General features: G+C 38.5%; 1 pseudogene; it reads right to left on the bottom strand.

Moving 5' to 3' along the window:
* Window positions 1-6,772: 6,772 nt before the first annotated feature.
* LOC109455486 (large ribosomal subunit protein eL28 pseudogene) lies at window positions 6,773-7,183 on the bottom strand (annotated as a pseudogene).
* Between the last annotated feature and the right edge of the window lie 211 nt (window positions 7,184-7,394).

Raw genomic sequence — 7,394 nt, forward strand, 5'->3', positions numbered from 1 at the left:
ACATTCACAGGTTCAGCTCGACTAACAGTAATATTTTGGCTGCGACCCTCACCCTGCTGTTGCTTTTGCTTTCTCAGGTGGAGGGCAGTACTCGTCCGTTGCACTGAGGCGCCCTTTCCCTCAACGTTACAGACAAACCATCTGCTGGGAAGGCCTTTCTCCCCATCAGTCCAAACACCTCTCATCCTTTAAAGTCAAGTTCAAATTCCACCACCTTCCTAAGTCTTGCTCTTGCCCATCTCTTTCTTGTTTTCTTTGCACATTTGTGCATTGCTTTTGGTTTTATTTGTCTGTACCACATACTTGGTAACTAAATTCTGTTTCACACAGCCCTACACATTTCACGAGGTTAGGATTTTTAAATTTTTTTTTTTTGACTCAGGTAGACTGGAAGCATCTTGAGTTTAGGAATCGTCCCAGAGATGTCATGTATTCTGAGAACTTGGCAGAGTATGTAACTTGCGTATATTAAATATTGGTAAATTCAGTTGCTTTCAAACAAGCCATCTGTCTACCAAGGCATTTAACCAGCCTTGGTAATTTTTAATTTTCTTTTTACAACTCAAGTGCTTGGAATGGAGTTAGTTATATTACACAGAGTTTATGGTATGCTACCAGTATTGGCCTATGCAAAGCTCTGTTGTTTTATAGTTTATTTTGTGATTTATTTCTCCTGTATCAGTTATTCCCAATATTGAATCCCACACCATTCCACAGACAACCACTCTTCAATTTTAATGTTTGCAATTCTAACCCACCTTCCATATATTTATTTTCATATAGTAGTGTTCATATATATATATATATATATATATATATATATATATATTACTGTTTTGTGTATGAACTTTTAAAAAAATCACATATCTGTATTGGCCTGTACATTTGTTCTATTTTCTGTTTATTTGTTTATTTATTTACTTATTTATTTTTAACTTCAGTTCCTTTCTTCTGCCGAGTATTCCATCCTGTGTGTATTTACCCTATTTCTTCTCCATTTCCTTAGTGATGGACACCAGAGTGGTATAGTCCTGAGATGAACATCTTCTAGAGCAGTACTATCTAAGAGAAAGATTATTGCAAACCACAGATAATAACCTTACATTTTCTAGTAGCCTCATTAAGAAAGTAAAAATAAACAGGTGAAGTTGACTTTAACAACATACTCTATTTAACCCAAAATAACTAAAATATATTTCAAAAAATAATGAATATAAAACATTATTGAGATATTTCACACTAATTTTTAAGAATTTGTTTTTAGAGCTGTTTTAGGTTTACAACCAAATTGGAAGGGAGGTATGGAGATCTCCCCTACATTTCATGTCCCCACATATAGAGCCTCTCCCACTGTCAACATCACTCACCAGAGGGGAACATTTTCTGCCAATGATGAGCCTGCACTGAAATAGCATAATCATTCCAAGTCCATAGCTTACCACAGGGTTCACTCTTGGTGTTGTACATTCTATGGGCTTGGAAAAATGTGTTATGATAAATATCCATCCTTTTAATATCATACAGAGTATTTTCACTGCCCTAGAAACCCTCCATGCTCTACCTGCTCATCTCTCCCCCTCCTACTCTGTACCAGCAACCACTGATATTTTCAGTTTCTATAGTTTTGCCTTTTCCAGTTTGTCATATATTTGAAATCATACTGTATGTAGCCCTTGCAGTGTAATTGCTTTCACTTACTAATATGCATTTAAGTTTACTCCATGTCTTTTCATGGCTTGATACCTCATTTCTTTTTAGCACTAAATAATATTTCCATTCTCTCTGTGTTAAACAGTAACAGTTTATTTATCCATTCACCTTCTGTAGGTCATCTTGGTTACTTCCAAGTTTTGGTTACTATGAATATCCATGTGGAAGTTTTGGGGTGAACATAAGTTTTCATCTCATTTGGGTAAATACCAAGGAGTGTGATTATTGGGTCACACTGGTAAGAGTATATTTCGTTTTGTAAGAAACCACTAAACTGTCCTCGAAAGTGGCTGTTCTGTTTTTGCGTTCCACTAGCAATGAAGGAGCGTTTGTGTTGCTCCACATCCTCATCAGCATTAGGTGTTGTCAGTGTTCTAAATTTCGGCCATTCTAATAGATATGTAGTGGTATCTCATTGTGGTTTTCATTTGCATTTCCTGATGACTTACGATGTGGAACATCTTTTCATATGCTTATTTGCTATGTCTTCTTTAGTGCGGTGTCTGTTAAAGTCTTGTCCGTTTTTTAATTGAGCTGATTGTTTTCTTATCCTTGGGTTTTAAGTGTTCTTTTATGTTTGGATAACAATCTTTTATCAGATGCATTTTTTTGGAAATATTTTCTCTCAGTCTGTCGTTTGTCTTCTCATTCTCTTGACATTGTCTTTCACAAAGCAGACATTTAAAAATTTTGATTTTAGATGTTTCCAATGAAATCTATCTTATCAATTATTTCTTTCATGGGTTGTAATTTTGGTGTTGTATCTAAAAAGACATCACCATACTCAAGGTCATCTAGATTTTCACCTATGTTATCTTCTAGGAGTTTTATAGTTCTGTATTTTCCATTAAAGTCTATGATCCATTTTGAGTTAATTTTGGTGAACAGTATAAGATCTGTATCTAGATTCATTTCTTTGCATATGGTTGTTCAGTTTTTCCAGTGCCATTTGTTGGACTATCTTTGTTTCATTTTTTGCTTTTGCTCCTTTTGCAAAGATCAGTTGACTATATTTATGGGGATCTATTTCAAGGCTCTCTAGTCTGTTCCATTGATCTATTTGTCTATTCTTTTGCCAATATGTCACACTATGTTGATTACTATAGTTTTATAGTAAGCTTTGAAGTTGGATGTCAGTACTCCAACTTTGTTCTTCTCCTTCAATATTGTGTTGGCTATCTTGGGTCTTTTGCATCGCCACATAAATTCTAGAATCAGTTTGTCAATAGCTATAAAATAACTTCAGAGATTTTGATTAGGTTACATTGAACCTATAGATCAGGTTGGGAAGAACTGACATCTTCATTTCAGTTATTATGTTCTTCACTTCTGACTGGTTCTGTTTTATGGTTTCTGTGTCCTTTTTTATGCTTGGTACCACTCTGTTGAAGTTCGCTAAGTTCCTTGAGCATTCTTATAACCATTGTTTGAACTCTGTCTCTGGTAGGTTGCTTGCCTCCATTTCGTTTAGTTCTTTTTCTGGAATTTTATCTCGTTCTTTCATTTGGGATGCATTTCTTTGTTTCCTCACTTTGGCTGCCTCTCTTGTTTGTTTCTATGTATTAGGTGGATCTGCTATGTGTCCCAGTCTTGGCCGGGTGGTCTTATGTAGTAAGTGCCTGGTGGGGCTCAGTGGCTCAGTCTCCCTGGTCAATGCACTGGGTGCTCCAGGAGTGTCCTTAGTATAGGTTGTGTGTGCCCTCCTGTTACAGTTTAACTTTGATTGCTATTGGCATGTCAGTGGGTGGCATTGGCACTCAGGCTGATTGGCTGTGGGGTTTGGCCATGTTTACAGTTTATGGGCTGCTGTGCAGGGCGCTTACCCAGCTGAGTGGGATTCACCCCAGTGGGCCTGTGTGCCTGTTGAGACTGCCCTTTGTGTGTGCTGCTTGAGGGGCTAATTGGGTGGTGCTTTGCTCTGGTCTGGAGCCAACCTCCAAGTATGCTGGTTCTGGGGCCTCTTGGGTGGGGGGGCTCTGGTGCAGGCCCAGGTCACCCATTGCTTGTGACCATCCGGGGGCTACCTGGTAGGAGCTACAAAGTGATTCTGGTTGTTCGCTGCTTGTGCTAAAGTTGGAGGCATGTGGGAGAGGCCATGCTTTGAACTGAGTATAGCTGCCACCTGCCGGCTCCCTTAAGTTTCATCCACTGATAAAGCCTCCTGTGGTACTCAAGCTGGGTGAGGCAGGGACTCAGGGAGTCACTAGAGTGGGAAGAGTTGTGGTCACAGGTTAATGTAGACTCTGGTTTGGTGCCAGCAAAACTCTCAGAGCACACCCAGGCCAATAGCTGCCCACCTGGGGCCTGCAGGCTCCAGTAGTAAAACAGTGCAATGTGGACGGGGCTGGTTGCTTGAGAAAATGCCTCTGGCATTTCGGGACTTGCATAGGATGGGGTCCCAGTGAGTCAGCAGAATGGAGCAGCAGAGCTCATCAAGCCAATCAGATTCAGGTTCGGCCGTAAGCTTAGGGGGCGGGCTCAACACAGGAAAGATGGCTCCCACCTGCCGGCTTCTTGGGAGAAAGACTTCACCTAGAGAAAATGGTGAGTGTCCTCCAGTCCTCCTCTCAAAGCCCCACACCTCAGTCTGTCCATGTATGTCTCTGATGCCCTGGAAATCACCATCCCTCCACCGGAGCCCAGGGTGAGTACCTGGGAGTGGGAGAGTTTGTGCGAGCTGTTTAAGAGGACTTCTGGGTTTCCCACAGCCTTCTGTCCCTCCCTGATGGTCAGAATCCCCGCTGCTTTTTATAGCCAGATGTTGTGGGGTCTCCTCTTCCTAGCACCTGTACTCCTGGCTGGGGAGGCCAGTGTGGGGCTGGGGTATCTCACTTTTCTGGGGAGAACCTCTGTGGCCAAGATATCCCTCCCAGTTCTCAACTGCTACACAGGTTTGGAGCCAGCCTGTTTCGTATCTCCACCCCTCCTACCAGTCTCGATGTGTCTTCTTCATTTTTTTTAAGCTTAGTTATAAAACTTCTGTTCAGTTAATCTTCAGATGGTTCTCTAGGTCGATTGTCCTCCAGTTTAGTTGTAATTTTAATGTGTTCACGGAAGGAAGCACACAGTGTTTCCCTACTCCACCATCTTGGATCTCCAGCAGATCTGTCCTCTGTTGATTTTTGATGCCTTTTCTAACAAATAGCAAATTTCCATGTAGAGCATATAGACATGGCTCTATTTCTGAGCTCTCCATCCTTTTAAGACATTTTTTTGTCTTCTTACAACAATACTATTATAATACTAATATTGTGAAGTTGCTCTAATATCTGCTACTGTGATGTTTCACCTCTTCCTCTACTTTTTCAAAAATTTTTTAGTTATTTGTGGATCTTTATTTTGCTATATAAATTATAGATATTTATTAGGGTCACGTTAAATTTGTAAATGAATCTAGATACAATTGATACTTTTATAATGTGAAATTATCCCATCCATTAATATAGTTTATGTCTCCTTTTATTCAGATTTTCTTTCATCATAAAGGTTTGTGCATTCTTGGTTAGGTTAATTCCTATATTAATTACTGTAATGGTTACTTTGGTATCTTGTTTTCTTTTGCATTTTCTGATTACTTATTGCTGATGTAGAGGGAAGTTTTTGATTTTTATATATTCATCTTGTATCAGCAACCTGGATGAATTTTCTGATTAGCTCTAATAGTTGATTCTCTTAGGTTTTCTATGTAAATAATTATATCATCTGCAAAAGAAAATTTTGTGTGTTTACTTTCAAGTTTTGCATTATTTCTTTCTTTCTCCTGTTATTGAATTGGCCAGAACCAGTACTTGGCTTAACTGTAACTGTAATAGCAGACATTGTTGTGATTTTTCTCTTCAATGTAGTAAATTGATAGACATTTGATATTGAACTCAGAAGGAATAAATTATATTTAATGCTGATATGTTACAAATAATACACTGTTGGTTTTAGTTAATTGATGTTTTATTTAGGACTTGTATAAGTGAAATTGGCTATAATTTTTCCCTTTTTCACAGCTCTTTTGGTTATAGTGTGAAGGCATAACGCATAAAATGATTTAGAGAACTTTCTTTTTTCTATTGTTTGGAAAAACTTGTGTAAGATAAAGAGTATTTGCTTTGTTGCAACACACTTGTCAAGTCATTGCTCAGATCGTTTTTATAGAGGAGAGATCGTGGTAGAGGGAAGGTTCTGATAGCTGTTTTCTGGGTTCTTTATCGGCAATTCCTTGTGTTTTATGTCTTCCTGTATTAAGGTTGATGATTTATAATTCCATAGAAATTTATTCATTCCATCTAGGTTATCAAATTTTTTAGCATGCTTTTGCTAATAACATTCTTCTGTGTCCTTTTTAATTTCTGAATTTTGTTTATTTGTTTTCTCTCTCTCTCTCTCTCTCTCTCTCTCTCTCTCTCTCTCTCTCTCTCTCTCTCTCTCTCTCTCTCTCTCTCTCTATTTTAGATCAATCTTGCCAGCAGCTTGTCCATCTTATTAGTCTTTTCAATGAACCGTTTTTTGGGATTGGCTAATGACTTTCACTGTTTTGTTGTTTTTGTTCTTTTTTCCCCACTGATTTTAGCCTTATTTTTACTATTGTCATTTTCCTGGTCTTTTTTCCCCCTGAGTTTATTCTGTTGCTGCTTTTTCTAGATTTTTAAGTAAAATGGTTTTCATTTATTTTATTCCTTTTAGCTTTCTATATAAATATAATTAAGTCTCTAAATCCTCCTCATTGTATTGCTTTAACTGTAAGAATACATTTGGGCATTTAATGCTATTATGCACTTCATAATTTCCATGGTCATTTACTCTTTATCATATGGATTATTTAACAATATACGTTTAGATTTATAGATATAAAAAGTTTTAAGGTATAATTTTGTTGTGCTTTTATTTTATTGTAGAAAAAAACACACTGTATATGATGACCATCTTCAGAATTTATTGATGTTTTCTTTGTGATGTGACTTACCACATGATCAATTTTTGTATATGCTTTTTTGTTTGTTTGTTTTTGTTTTTTTGTTTTGGAGAAAGTCGGCTGACACTTTATGCTTTATTGCTTTGGGTGGGGAGGTGCTCAGGAGCTCCTGGTGGGGTGAGCCTGCTTCCTCTTCAGTATCACAGGCTTCTGGCTGCGCAGGATGGCGCTGGCTCTGTGGTTGGCGGCGATGAGCAGGCCCAGGTGGTACTTGTTCTTTTGGATCATGTGCTGGATGCTGCTGAGAGGGGCCTGGGCTTTCTTGTTGATGTTGGTCCACATGTAGGAGGTGGCTGGCTTTCGCTGGACAGATCTCTGCTTCATGAGACCACCGCACTTTTGCCGTAGGCCACTGGCTCCATTCACCATCTTGTGGTGAATCAGTCCTTTGTAATTGAAGGTGTTGTGGGACTTCAGATTATTGGCCTTGGTGCTGTATGTCTGCTTGTTCCTTTTGATCAGGAAGCTGGAACAGTTACTTCTGAGCATCCATTGCAGATTAGCTGACATGGCAACAGCTCCTCTTGTTGGGGAAGCCAGAGAGGGAAAGAGCTTGTATACAGATAGAGGCATCGTGATTTTCTCAGTCACAAAAGATAGGAAAAATATAAGCACTAATAATTGTGACATTTGGGGTTAAAATTATTTTCCTGCTTATAAGTATATACATCTAAAAGTAATATTTAAAACATTTATTAAACATTTGTTGTAATTAGACAGT

This window comes from Rhinolophus sinicus, chromosome 3, assembly GCF_057876585.1.
Source record: "Rhinolophus sinicus isolate RSI-liver-muscle chromosome 3, RSI-T2T, whole genome shotgun sequence".
In the NCBI taxonomy this organism is placed as follows: Eukaryota; Metazoa; Chordata; class Mammalia; order Chiroptera; family Rhinolophidae; genus Rhinolophus; species Rhinolophus sinicus.